General features: G+C 44.8%; 1 long non-coding RNA gene across 1 annotated transcript in view; it reads left to right on the top strand.

The window, feature by feature from the left end:
• The first annotated feature begins 541 nt into the window (after positions 1–541).
• Gm41750 overlaps positions 542–15,163 on the top strand; it is a 53,196-nt gene continuing 38,574 nt past the window's right edge. The window contains exon 1 of the long non-coding RNA XR_877476.2: positions 542–762. This is a non-coding gene — a long non-coding RNA (predicted gene, 41750). The remainder of the gene's footprint in view (positions 763–15,163) is intronic.

Genomic DNA, 15,163 nt, shown 5'->3' on the forward strand with positions numbered 1-15,163 from the left:
TTCAGGGCTGAGGAAGGAAGATAGCTACAAGTTTGAGGTCAGCTTGGGATGCATGTAGGGGAAGATCCTGTCTCTGAAAACCAAAGCAAACAGAGCCCAAACAAAACCGAAATCTCCGCAACAACAAGAAAAAAACCCCACAGTGTAACAGTGTAATAGCAACCTTGTATACTGTTGATGGAGTAGATCGCTTCAGTCCATAGAGAGAACAGTAGGAGGAAAATGGAACTATCTTGAGGGTGCTCAAGAATGTGTGTGTGTGTGTGTGTGTGTGTGTGTGTGTGTGTGAGAGAGAGAGAGAGAGAGAGAGAGAGAGACAGAGAGACAGAGACAGAGACAGAGACAGAGACAGATAAAGAGAGATAAAGAGAGATAAAGAGAGAGAAGGGGAAGGAGGGAGGGGGAGGGGAGGGAGGGAGAGGAGGGGAAGGAGGGGGGAAAGGAGGAAAGGAGGGAGAGAGAGAGGAAGAAAGAGGGGGAAAGGGAGGGAGGGAGAGAGAGAGTAAGGGAGAGAGAGAGGAGGGAGGGAGAGAGAGAGAGAGTTAGTTCGGGTTGAGTCACATCTGAGAGGCTGAGAACCTGGGAGCCCCTCAGTCCACAAGGCTGAGGCCTCAGCAGTTTCAACCCGGTGGTGGAAACGGGAGGTTCCTGGAAAGCCTCTGATCCTCAGTCAGCGATGGGAACCTGGACGTGATGTTCTAATATCAGCAAAGAAATCAGCAGCCGCAGCAACAGGGTGAGGGAAGGCCAACTGAACAAAAGGTGAGTGTTCTTCCTTCTGCCACGCCCTTTTCATCTGGGCTACTGCCCAGAGATGAAGCAGACACTGGGCTGTGTCCTTCCATATCAATGAAGGCACTAAATTCTTCAAGTGAGGCTGTATCCTCCGGGGATTCTAGTGTGTGGCAAGCTGCTGCTAAAACCAACCTTCACGCTCGACAAAAGAATTAAAATTGAGATCTCAAAGAGATCTCAATGGGTACTGTACTGGCTGGTCTTGGGTGTCAACTTGACACAAACTGGAGTTATCACAGAGAAAGGAGCCTCCCTTGAGAAAATGCCTCCATGAGATCCAGCTGTAAGGCATTTTCTCAATTAGTGATCAAGGGTGGGAGGGCCCATTGTGGGTGGTGCCATCCCTAGGCTGGTAGTCCTGGGTTCTATAAGAAAGCAAGGTGAGCAAGCCAGGGGAAGCAAGCCAGAAGGCAGCACCCCTCCACGGCTTTTGCATCCACTTCTGCCTCCAAGTTCCTACCCTGTGCGAGTTCCTGTCCTGACTTCCTTTGGTGATGAACAGCAATGTAGAAGTGTAAGCTGATTAAACCAGTCCCTCCCCAACTTGCTTCTTGGTCATGATGTTTCATGCAGGAACAGAAACCCTGACTAAGACAGGTACTCTCTTATGGTCATTGCAGCACTATTTACAATAGTGTCCACCCCTGATGACTGTAATTATCTCTGTCTGTCTGTCTGTCTTTCTCTCACAATCACCAGTCTTAGTCAACCTTTAACAAAAGGCTGTTTTTCATTTGAGACACCACGGGTGAACCTAGAAGATTCTATGATGGCAAAAGTGGAATATGCTAGCAATGGAAAGACAAATACTACATGATACCACCAATCCGATGCACACAGAATAGTTGAGCACACAGAAGCAGAGAGCACAGTAGTAACCCTTCCTGCTCCGTGAGGTTTGGCCAATGATTCCTAAACCATGACCAAAGCAGTAGCTGCATTTGTATAGCTCTTTAAGGTTTTACAAACACCTCTTCTCTGCATGTTTGCGAGCTTGGGGAAGGAAGGATATACCATAACACCCAGCCCCAGAGGAGAAAATAAATTGAAACAAAGGAAAAACCTATGGAGGGGAGTGATACAGTTCTCAACAGGAGTTGGGGGGGGGCATACAGCAGGTTGGAGACTGATAATGAATGATCCTACGGGCGAGTAGAGTGACTAGCATAAAAAGTACTGCATTTCAGCTAAACAAATTTGCAAATGGTATAGCTTGTTATGTCAGTTGTTTTTCTCCTTCACAAAGGTAAATCACCAAACAAGAGGAGGCTTTGCAGCTGCGGGTAGGGCTATTGCAAATAGCTGGATGCACAGGTAGGGCTGATGTTTCACGGGTATATATGCTCATTTCCAGACGTAACCAGTTTGATATATTATACCTGTGCAGCTTTTAGTATGTGACCCAATAAAAGGGCTTAAAAAACAATGGGGCAGGCTAACCAATACCTTATCCTTCTAGGAAAGTTGTTGTTTAAATAATTGAAGGGCTGGAGAGATAGCTCAGTGGTTAAAGAGGACCATCTGCCCTTCTAAAGGTCCTGTGATCAATTCCCAGCAACCACATGGTGGCTCACAACCATCTGCAATGGGGTCTGATGTCCTCTTCTGGTGTGTTTGAAGAGAGCAATGGTGAATACATTAAATAATTAAAAAGAAGGCGGCATTTATGATATTTTCCTGTGTGAATGAATGAAATTTGTATTGGCTTCCAAGGGTCCAGCAGCCCTGCATTGCCTCTGAACCTGGTCCCCTATAGAGAAGTAGGTGACAGCTCTGAGACAACCTTGAGTGAATGCCATTCTTTCTAGCCCACCTCTTGGAACCTGTGTTCCAGATCCCGGCTTTCAGCATGTGTGGTTGCAATAATTTCCAGATGCAATGACAGATGCATTCTAAGTGTGCACAGTGTAGCTTTGTTTCAGCTGTCAGACTGTATCGCTGCATTGATGTCTGCTGCGGGGAGGACAGCCGAGTGACAGGTGTGACGTCACACAGCACCATCAGTTGGCAGCTGTGCGTTATGTCCTGCCAGCATGTTCCAAGGAAGAGATTTTTCTAGAATAAGCGCAACTTGGCTTTGGGGATTTATAAAAAGAAAAGTACGGTTGAGGACAAAGTCAAAATCTCGTCAACTTTCAACTAGTACTGGAGGACACTGAGTAAACACACAGTTCTGACCGTGCTGCTGAGCTCACACACAGCGAACCTCTACACACATTCCACAATGTGAAAGTGTCCTGTGAACACGTAGTCTGAGAGCCATTGTCCTAAGTGTGACAAGGAACAAACTGTCCCTTGGTAACGTAATTTTGTGCAATACTGGGTTGGGCAAAGTTCAGCTAGTTTCCTACTTGGGGAAACTCAGTACCCTTAGCATGCTAATAATGTAGTTCTTCCCCAGTATCTACAGGAGAATGCTCTCAGGATCTTCCATGGATACAAAATCTACAGATATGCAAATGCCTCTTGTGTATGACCTTGAGATTAATACAATGTCCAATAATATAAATGATAATATGATATAAATGGTGGTTCTACTATGTTGTCTAGAGGATCATGAGAAGATAAACAAATCAATATATGTCCAGAACATATAAAGTTTAAAAAATGGCTTTGATCTGTTATTCATTGACATTGACCTCTTGCTTATGGAGGGCTATCATTAGAATGCATCTTCTCCCACCCCCAACCCCCCACCATTTTTTTTTTTCATTTTTGGCTAAAGAACCATTTGGTTTTTCACAAGAACACATGGAGGTACTAGTGGTTTGAGAAACCATGTTGACAAAAACTGGTATTTCATCATGTCTTTTGTTTCTGAGCAAAGGTTAGACTGTTACATGAGAGATTAATACAAAGGTTCTCTCTCCCTAGACTGTAATATATAAGTCAGTTACTCACCTAGCATCTAGCCTTTGTTAAGGCGAGAAAGTTCCAAGATTCTGTTACTGTCCTTAGGGAGACTTTAGAAGCACTTCTTAAGGCACAGAGGGAAAAGCAGAAACCTATGTACTCTACTTTGGGCTTAGAGCATCTTGGAGGGACTTGGCCTTCTTAGATACATACTCCCTGAAATTCCTTTTGCTTTTGAGCTTGTTTCCAAAATGCAGCTTCTGGAGTGGCCCTGCATAGGACACATTATAATGTGTTAAACCTGATCTCCCTTCAGCTAGGTGGGGGCTATGGGAAAGCCTTCGTGTTTTCATATGAACTCTGCAGGCTAAGCTAGTCCTGTAGCCAGCATACCATTAGCCTGAGCACGTTAACTGCCTGGCGTATTTTTTATTTCTCCCTCCCCCAACTTCCCATTGGTAAAATGTGGAAAGGTTAAGATGGAGTGCACCTAACACAAGTATGCACTGTCTTAAGGTTTCTATCTTGTGTTGTCATGACTACGGCAACTCTTCTAATGGAAAGTTAATTAATTAATTAATCAATTATTTATTTCCCCCCAGTATTAGCCTTTTAAATGAGATATTTTCTTTATTTACATTTCAAATGTTATTCCCTTTCCCGGTACCCCCCAAAATCCCCTATCCCATCCCTCCTCCCCTTGCTTCTACGAGGGTGCTCCCCCACCTACCCACCCACACCTGCCTCTCCGCCCTGGCATTCCCCTATACTGGGGCATCGAGCCTTCACAGAACCAAAGGCCCTTCTTCCCATTGATGCCTGACACAGCCATCCTCTGCTACATATGCGGCTGGAGCCATGGGTCCCTCCATGTATACTCCTTGGTTGGTGGTTTAGTCCCTGGGAGCTCTGAGGAAGTCTGGTTGGTTGATATTGTTGTTCTTCCTATGGGGTTGCAAACCCCTTCAGCTCCTTCAGTCCTTTCTCTAACTCCTTTATTGGGGACCCCATGCTCAGTCCAATGGTTGTCTATGAGAATCCCCCCCTGTATTTGTCAGTCTCTGACAGAGCCTCTCAGGAGACAGCTCTATCAGACTCCTGTCAGCATGCACTTCTTGGCATCCACAATAGTGTCTGCGTTTGATGACTGTATATGGGATGGTTTACTTATTCATTTACATTCCTCTCACTGCCCCTTCCTGGTCATCGCCCCTTCCCACAATCCTTCCCCCATCCTCCCTCTCCTCCTCTGAGTGGGTAGCTCTTCCCCAAGCCCCCTTGGGTATCCCCTCAACCCAGGCACACCAGGACTCTTTGAGCCTAGGCACTTCCTCTCTCACTGAGGCCAGACAAGGCCGCCCAGCTAGAAGAACAGATCCCACATACAGGCAACAGCTTTTGGGACAGCTCCCATTCCAGTTGTTCAGGACACACATGGAGACCAAGCTGCACATCTGTTACATGTGTGCAGGGAGGCCTAGGTTTCTTTGGTTGGTGGTTCAGACTCTAAGAGCCCCAAGGATCCAGGTTAGTTGACTCTGCTGATCTAAGGAAAGGTTTTAATTGGGGCTAGCTTATAGTTCAGAGATTTAGTCATTATCATCATAGCAGGAAGTATGGCAGCATGCAGGCAGACATGGTGCAGGAGAAGGAGCTGAGAGTTGTACATCCAGATCAGCCGGCTGCAGAAAGGGAGTGAGACACTGGACCTGACTTGAGCATCTGAGACCTGAAAGCCCATCCCTAGTGACACACTTCCATCAATAAGGCCACACCTACTCCAGTAAGGCCACATCTCCTAATAGTGCCACTCCTTATGAGCCTATGGGGCCCATTTTCATTCAAACCAGCACATTCATAAACCTCCTCACACTAGATGTCATGCTTTAAAAACAAAACAGTGGATAAAGTATCTTATTTGTCTAGATGCATGACAACAGAACGTTATCTGCCGAGGTTGCTATAGAGACAGCGGAGGAAATTGTGGATTTTGCCTCAAAGATCTTGAAGATTCCTTCAAGCTCTGGTGATCTGGGTGGTATTAAGCCTTTAGATTCTTCCTGTTGCAGTTGGCCCTGTGACTTCTGGTCTGCAAAACAACATTAGGAAACTCTCAGTATCACTGTCATCAGTGCCAGACTGTCAGCTGGTCCTCCCTCTTGACAGGATTTCATCTTGTGGAGACCTAGTGGAGTCCAGCAGGGCTTCTCTGTCCCGTCTCTTATGGGGAGGTAGTATTTCTCCTGAACACAAGTCTGCCTTGGAAGATTTGGGTTTGGTGTAGAACTGCATGCATGTCAGTCATTCTCCTGTACTAGTCTCCAAGTATTAGAGGGGAAAAAAAATGGATCACTACTGGTGAAAACCCTGGGTTCCTACATCTCTCAATGACTAAAGCAAAATTAACTAAGTTAAGTTCTTCATTCAAAACTTTGGTTCCAGAGGTTTCCTTCTGCGTTATCACATGTCAAACTTCTTACTACAATATTTTACTTATTTTATCATATTTGGGCCCAAGCTTTGTGTAGCCCAGGCTACCCTTAAATTCCTTAGTATTTAACTAAGGATGCCCTTGAACTCTCCATCTTCCTGCCTCCACCTCTAAAGTGTGGGGATTCCTGACAACCACACTCATCCTTTCCGAGACTTGGAGACTTGCTTTCCCCATTCTGATTTTTCTCAGTCTTTTCTCTTCCTCTTGTTCTACTCCCAAGTGCCATTGGCAGAAGATGTTCAGCAGAAATGAAATCACCAATAGCAATAAACTGCTGATTATGTTCATACTGAAATATAGCAATCCAGACCCAAAGGCCTGTTAACCTTCAGCTGATGACCAGCAGGTGTGGAAAGGGGATTAAGGACTTTCAGATGTCTCTATAACTTCAACCAAACTGGTCTCATCCCACCGGGCACACCATGCCTGGAAGCAGCATTGTTAGTAGCCTGCAGCCTTGGTTCTTCTTCACCTCTACATCCCCAGGAATTCCATAGAAAACAAAGAGTTTGTTGTGGTTCAAGATCGCCAAAGGTGGTTGGTTGGCAGTGGAGACCTAGCGTGGGGAGTCCAGGGATGGGAGGACTGCCTTCCTCTGGCTTCCACATCCACACCAGTTCACATGTATTGCTGGAGTTAGATGTTCTGGGTTACTGAAGGCCATCACCATGCAGAGCCATGCATGTGGGATAGGGTTAGAGTTAAGGAGGTAAGCAGATGATTTAACGACATATCCAGGTTAGAACACTGCACAGCGCCTGACACATAGAGACACATGACATTGGTCAGCTGTCATGGATGACCTCCACTTTCATTTTTCATCGGACATTTTATTTTCCCTGACACCGTGGAAAGCGCTGGCTGGGATAACTTGTCAGTTTAAGTTTTCACACAAGTGGGATTTCTTTCTTGCCTCCTGTTTATAAAGCAAACACTTGTTGAGGCCCTACTGCCTTTCAGATTCCTCTTGGCAGCACCTGTAATGGAATGGTCCTTAAGGATGCAGAGTCATCTACTGGAGGGGAGGAGAGTATGTGTGGTTAGAGCTGAGGAGGCAGGGAAGGGTGGCCTTCCTTGACTATTTTTGTAGTTTGGAATATTGAGGGAAATCTCTGACTAGCATGCCTCTTTTCACACTTGAAGGTTTCATTGCAAAATAGCATCCTCTCAGTCTGGCCTCTTGGTAGCTTCTGGTTTCTGGTTATTGGACCTGGGCCTTGCTACCTCCACTTTAGGATGGAAAGCTTCCCCACGGCAGGCGCTAAGGATAGCTTAGGAAACGTCATGTGTCTGTTTGTGTGAGTGCTTCTGTTCACATCCACCTGAGTTTTAGCTGGCTGTGGCTGATGGTTGTTTTGTTTGTGCTTCCCGCCACCTTTGTGGGGGTGGGTTGGAGGTTGTATTCATGGAGGACCCCACCCTCAAATGGAAACAAAAAACAACCCAGTAAACAAAACGAATCAAAACCAAACCAAACCAAGAAAATTCCCCAAACTCAAATCTCTTGCAACAAACTTTTTAAACTTCATCTATAGGTTGTCCATGTCCAGAACTATACATTCCAGAGAACTACATCGAACATTTTAGTTAAAATTATCCCCAACGGAAGAAAGAATTCCTTAGTAAAGCCATTCATCATGCTTGCTTCTAACCTACGTGCTTCCTGATGCAAGTGAGGCTGTCTTCCAGCTGACACAACTGACCGGAAGTCCCGCCGGAAGTCAGGAGCTGGATATATAAAGGGAAGCAAGGCTCCATTTCTTCTCTCTAACTGTGTATCTTTGAGATAGGAAGCCCTGTGCTGGGTAAATAAACTCAGCCCTGCTGTACCGAGGGAAAGAACCTCCAGCGTAACAAGCACTCTGTAAGTCAGTCACCGAGGGTTGGGTGATGTGGTCACGTGCTCCCCCCCTCCCCTTCTTCCCATCTCCCCCATCTGGCTTTTTTGTCACATTCTCTGTTGTGTGATACGATTGTTCAGGCTACTGCTCTAAGGTCAAAGGGAAGACTGGGAACGAAAAGGCAGAAAGCTCACCTTGAGCCTTGAGTGTGACCTTCGACAAGCCTCTACCCTTTGTGAGACTCTGGTTCCTTCCATGGGATGTAAGGGGCTCCTTTCATCGGAGCATGTCTGAGGTGCCACCACCATCAACGTTCTGACATTCTGGAGTGTATTGTCCAACCAAGCCAGTGAGAGCAAGCCACGGCTTGGACTTCTCCTGAGGGTCCAGTGGATGGGCCCTCCCAATAAACTTGCCCACGGATTGGAGCAGGCTGTTTCTCCAAAGCTCTGGTGAGAGTTGACTGGGCCACACCTTTGGCCGTGTCCCAGAAACATCTGGAATGTGCTTATCAGAGTGCATCGGACTCCTTAGTCTGACACTTCCACCGTCCAAATACCAAGAGAGATCAGAGCTGGCAGGAGGTGGAGCCCAGGGGCTGGGCCGCCAGATCAGCGTTTCCACCCTGCTGCTGTTTTGACAGTTCTGCTCGGAAAGACTAAGTTCTGTCGATGCTTCAGAACACTGACTAAGTTGTTCTCCCGAGTGGTTTGTCCTCAAGAGCAACTGAGGGAGGGCCCTTGGGGACACTGAAAGCTTCGTGAAGTCACTCCTGTGCCTAATGATTTTGAAAAGTATCTAATTAGAGAGGTGGCGGCAGGAGCCTGGGGTTGGAAATCCGGACACTTTGGGCTCCAGTTCTGGCTCTGCCACTACCTGGCTGAGCAGCCTTGGGCAAGTTGCTTCATCAGTCTGGGCCTTAGTGTTGTTCCCTCTTAGTCTCTTCCTGCCCTGGCACACTTCCATTTTGAGCTCTGAAGATAGAAACCACCTTGCTTTTTAAAAAACAAAACAAAACAAAACAAAACAACCCAACAAAACAAAAAGAGCTGGACAGAGACACCTCGGGTTTTCTTTATTTTTTAATTTTTTATTTTAATTTTAATTTTAATTTTTTTTTGTCAGCTTACTTCTCCTCTTATGTGGAGGTGTGCCTCTGGTAGAAAAGTCACATTCCCTTCCCATACTCTCCACCTGAAGATCTTTGGGATACGGCCAAGAAGGTGGGTGAGTGGCACAGATGCTTGAAAGCTGAAAGGGACTTTGGCAAGAAATCACTTAGTTATTTCAAGAACACTGCTCGCTGACTCAGGCACTAGTTCAGAATGCTTGCAGTGTGTGGGAACCAGCATTTTCTGATTCTGAAGAGCCTGGGTGCTAGAGAGAGAGAGAGAGAGAGAGAGAGAGAGAGAGAGAGAGGCTGTGTTCATTATACATCCTGACCACACCAACTGTAACCACTGCAGAGTTTCTCACGCTAAGTATCAAGTGCTTACTCTGTGCCAAGCCTTTCCTTGAGCCGTTCTGCCTTTATTACCACACCCATCCTCAGAGGCCTATAAAGCAGGTGTGAATTGGATCTGCCTCCTTCAAATGAGGAGACTAAAAAAATGTAGAAGGGTCATGTGACTTGCTCAAGGTCAAGTAGCTGCAAATGGCATTTGGGGTCTTGAATACTGGTACATTTCAGTACAAAGCTGTGGCTCAGTTACCTTCCAGATCTTTTTTTTAAAAATCTCCTTTTTAAAAAAGATTTATTTATTTTATGTATATGAGTACACTGTAGCTGTCTTCAGACACACCAGAAGAGGGCATCAGATCACATTGCAGATGGTTGTGAGCCACCATGTGGTTGCTGGGAATTGAACTCAGGACCTTTGGAAGAGCAGTCAGTGCTCTTAAACACTGAGCCATCTTTCCAGGCCCCTACCTTCCAGATGTTATTTTATTTAATTTCCATTCAGAAATCTACAAAGAAGTGTTACAGTTCCCATTTTACAACGAGAGCACGAGGGTCTGAGGGTTAACTTGCTTACGTGGTGAAGATTTCTGATGGTACAGCTAAGACCCAACCATGGACTTCTCAACTGGATTTCTCTGGGCCATACTTAGACTTTAGCTTTTTACAAAAAGCCCCAGTGAGTTTGACAGTACACGTTGTTGTAGATTGGCCAGCGTGTCCACTTTGGAAGGAGGGATGGAGCAGAGAGAGACACTGTACGGTGCTGTGAGGAAAACTCTAAAGTGTGGATGACCTTGTATAGCTCTTGGTCTGCTTGAATTGTAATGCACAGTTCAAGACCTTAGGCACACCCTGCCTCTTAGTTCAACTGGTCTTAACTTTCCTCATGGGGATATTTCTTTTAAGAGTCAATGGAGAGATAGCTATGAAAAGACTTTTTAAGTGAGAAAGTATGCAAACAGAATCGTCGTTACAGACATTCTACATGTCTGCTCTTATCTTTCACCAAATCGGGCATTAAACTGCATCTCTTTGAAGATTCTTGAGACTGGCTGTCTCATCGTCCTCAGAGCCTGCGGTCCCGTGTCGAGTAGCATGAGGTAGCGTTTATAGCTGGTGCTCCTGCCTGACTCATTAAGAGATGTTACACCTAGGATGTGAGGCATGACAATGGCTGCCACTGTGACACATAGTCCTTCCCAGACAGACTGGAATAGGACATTCCTGAACAGATTCAGGCACGAGGAGAGAAAGAACAAGTTATAAACAGATGGCCCAGGGCTTAGGAGAGGCAAGAGATTGCTTTAATTTTTCTTTTTAACATTCTTGTTATGAAAGGCTCCGGGGGTGTAGCTAGGTGTCCATTTCTCTGCTCTTATCACCTTTTGGGAAGCACACATGTCCACACACCTTTGGATTCCCTCACCCCAGAGCCTCGTGCTTCTCAGCCTACTTATTCTAGCAGGGGCTTGATAGAGAGTCCCACGAACATTTAAGCACCAGGTCATCCAAGGGATGAGAGTAGCGGAATTCTGAGGACAGTATCAGCCAGCTCTGCGGGATTTAGTGCAAGTTCTTCCTCACGGACTCATTTTCCCACTTTGACCTCATGGTCCTAAGGTGGAAGGAGATGAAATTTTATCCCCTTTGGGATTTTCTTTGAGACTATTTGGAGCCTATGAGGAAGAAGCAGCCCCATAATTTTAGCTTGGAGCAAGAGTGTCTCCTCCTCCCTTCAGCCAATAGGCTATGGGAGAGAGACTGGAAGAGTTCGGAGCTACTGTATGTCTCAGTGGGGAAAGAAGGGACTGCTGCTCAAATGAAGACTCCCTTGGGGATTTCCTCATTTGAACCTCTCCAGTCGAGGAGAATAGGACTGTGAAGACGTTGACACCTCTTTCTAACAATTAGCTGCAGTTCCCTGCTTGAGATGGTACCAAAAAAGTATCATTGTCACGCAAAGGAAGAAGTCAACTTTCAGGGGGATGCAGAGTCGTCTCCACCAATGAGGGCCTTGCAGGGCTAGAGTTGGATTTTGTGTGATAAAAGGAGATAAGATTTTTTTTTTTTGTCCTACAAATAAGATTGAAAGGTGAGAATGAAAGGAAGAAAACGTAAAAGCCAAGTCACAGAAGTTTTGACATGAAGTTTCTGGAAAATGAGACTTAAGGTAATATATGTCTAATGATCTCCATTCCTGAACTTGAGTGCCACTCATGGTGACATTAGAAAGGATTGGCAAAAAAAAAAAAAAAAAAAAAAAAAAAAAAAAAAAAAGGGGGATGTGTCTAGGTTGTACTTCTGTTAACTTTGTTAGACTTTAGTAACTTGGGGAAATTGAATCATTACAAAAGAGTTTACTTAAACTGACTTTTAAAAACACCCAAGTTTTATTCGTTCCACAAAGGATTGATTACAAGATTGGTAAATCTGCCTTTCTGTGTGTTCAACAACCCAGGCTTAGAGGACTACACAAAGGGAGTAGTCAACCTCTGCCCTCTAGGGAAGATGTGACCCAGAGGAAGATGGGACCTCATCTGTCCCCTTATAGAGAGGTCACAGTCTCCAGAGGGTAGGCTCAAGCCAGTGTTCATATTAAAGGAGGCATGGTTACTTAGTAACAAATAGATAAACACTTCGTTAAACATATTCAGTGGGCAGCGCTCTTTCTGTGTGTCCTTTGGCTTCCTCTGCTTTTACCATCTAAGAAAGACCTCAGTTGACTATGAGTTTATTCTCGTAACTCACACCAGAGTTACCATAGACTTCTGCAAGATACTCTCTTGATAGTCACATCCTGTTAGCTCTGGTGATAGTGGGGTTTGTGTAAGTGGGGAAGATGAATAACTTGGCTTATTATCAGGAGAAATAGAATTTGCTTGTTTCCAAGACTTGGTAAGACTTGGAAGGCTTCGCATTTGATAATTTCTTATTGTTTGCTTGCTATTGAAAGCCAGCACTTTAGACTTCTGATCGACATTGCAGTCCTACTGTGAGTCAGTGCCTAGCATCACAGAGCTGTGGATGGTTTGGGTAAACTCTGGAGCTGTGTATTTTCGGACTCTCCCTTCCTTCCTTCCTTCCTTCCTTCCTTCCTTCCTTCCTTCCTTCCTTCCTTCCTTCCTTCCTCTTTCTTTCTCTCTCTCTCTCTCTCTCTCTCTCTCTCTCTCTCTCTCTCTCTCTCTCTTTCTTTCATTAAAAAGACAGCTTGTGTCTTAACCCCTCCTTAGACTGGAAAAACTTGGTTAATTGTAAGAACAGCAAGTTGTTTCAATATTAAGTCCTTAGTAGTCTAAAGACCCCTTTTTATACTATGACTATAATTATGAAAATAGACTTTGTGAGTTTGGCAAACATTGTGTTTACTTTAAATTTCATAAAGTGTGTTTCTTTCCGACTATATGACTGTGTATTTTTATGAACCATAAAGATGACAAAAAAAGACGTACCCTTTCTTAACTGTGCCTCTGATGTTCTGACCATGGAAACTGAAGACTAATTTTTGAAAAGTTGTATACTGGTTACCTCTTCTATCTTATCATTCCTCAGGACCAAGGGACTACTTGCCCAATCCCCTCCTTTGGAGTTTGTAGTTTATCAGATCCAGGCTGATAACCTGGTGATGTGTTAGAATGGTAGCTCTCATCTGAGCAGCGCACCAGGCCAAAGCAGTTTTAGATGTCAGAGGTTTTACTGGGGACAACGAGGGGAGAGAGAGAAAGACAAAGGGGAAAAGAAAAAAGGAGGCGAAAGTGGGGAGGTGTCTCTTTTATATATGCTGTGACATAATCTGTTCCAGGTGAGTGTGGGAAGTGGGCTCTGGGAAGGTATGTGGTAGTCATAGCAACAGGTGACACCTATGTGTGAGAGCCGGAGATCTACAAAACTGGTCCTTTGATGTCAGCACCTGGTGCTGATAAAAACCCTGAAAGAAGACAAGCTCCTATCTATGGTTGTGGGGTGTGGGTCCCCCCAGTGTGGCTGATACAGTCCACGAGGGCACTGGGAGCAGAGATATCAAGTGGGGGGCTTTGGAAGCCTTTTGAGTACCTACAGTGAATGAGCACACCAGTATCATTTGTCGGTAGACAGATCAACTCTACATAGGGCAATTAAAGGCTTATAAAGTTTTGGGGAACTAAGATCAGAGACATCAGATGGACAAAGGTACCCTGGGGACTTTAGGGTACCCAGCATACCTCATTGACACGGAGAAGTGGTTTGGCATCTCAGGTGCTGATTGAACAGGTTTGGTCAGGAGAGAGGAAATTGACCCCATAAACCGGTTGAGGCTATGGGACTTCCTCAGGTAGAGGGGAATGAGGGGCTTAGAAGTCCCCAGACTAGGTCAGGAGAAAACCTCTTAACGAAAGGAGTAAGGAGAGTCCCATTACATGCTGAGCCCCAAAAGGCTATCCAGTTAATGGTAGACTTTGACCTTAATTAGCAGAATTTTCCCACAGTGGGGGTCTTAATAAATACACCTGACCACACAGTGGTATAGACAGCTGAAAGAAGTGGTCACTGTTCCTGAGTCAAGGAGCCAACTGAGGGTCTAACACCCAAAGGGGGCGATCAAAGAGAAGCAGATGGCTCATTGGGGCCTTTTAGTTAATTCTAAAGAGAATTAACTTTTAGTTAATTCTAAATTCTACCTGGTGATATCTACGTAAGGGAGATTAGGTTGGCAGAGTTCACTCGTTTCTACTTTTACTAAATATGCTGCTTATGAATTGCTTGCGTCATTATGGAGGAAAGAATATTTCTGGTCTGCACTTCAGATAGAAAAACTATTAAACTAATTCAGCTTTAAAATTCTGTTGTTAAAGTTGGCATTCTGTTCTTATGGCTGTCTTATTTTAGTTTTGTTGAGGGATTACCTTCTTGCTTTTTCTAGGGCGTGGTTTCCATCCTTGTATCTTCCATGCTCATGGATTGGCAGGACCAATATAGTAAAAATGGCCGTCTTGCCAAAAGCAATCTACAGATTCAATGCAATCCCCATCAAAATTCCAACTCAATTCTTCAACGAATTAGAAAAGGCAATCGGCAGATTCATCTGCAATAACAAAAAACCTAAGATAGCAAAAACTCTTCTCAAGGATAAAAGAACCTCTGGTGGAATCACCATGCCTGACCTAAAGCTGTACTACAGAGCAATTGTGATAAAAACTGCATGGTACTGGTATAGCGACAGACAAGTAGACCAATGGAACAGAATTGAAGACCTAGAGATGAACCCACACACCTATGGTCACTTGATCTTCGACAAGGGAGCTAAAACCATCCAGTGGGAAAAAAGATAGCATTTTCAACAAATGGTGCTGGCACAACTGGCGGTTATGATGTAGAAGAATGCGAATTGATCCATTTCTATCTCCTTGTACTAAGGTCAAATCTAAGTGGATTAAGGAATTCCACATAAAACCAGAGACACTGAAACTTATAGAGGAGAAAGTAGGGAAAAGCCTCGAAAATATGGGTACAGGGGAAAAAATTCCTGAATAGAACAGCAATGGCTTGTGCTGTAAGATCAAGAATCGATAAATGGGACCTCATAAAGTTGCAAAGCTTCTGCAAGGCAAAAGAAACTGTCAATAAGACAAAAAGACCACCAACAGATTGGGAAAGGATCTTTACCTATCCCAGATCGGATAGGGGACTAATATTCAATATATATAAAGAAGTCAAGAGGGTGGACTCCAGAAAATCAAATAA

The sequence above is a fragment of the Mus musculus genome, chromosome 18 (genome assembly GCF_000001635.26).
Source record: "Mus musculus strain C57BL/6J chromosome 18, GRCm38.p6 C57BL/6J".
NCBI lineage: Eukaryota > Metazoa > Chordata > Mammalia > Rodentia > Muridae > Mus > Mus musculus.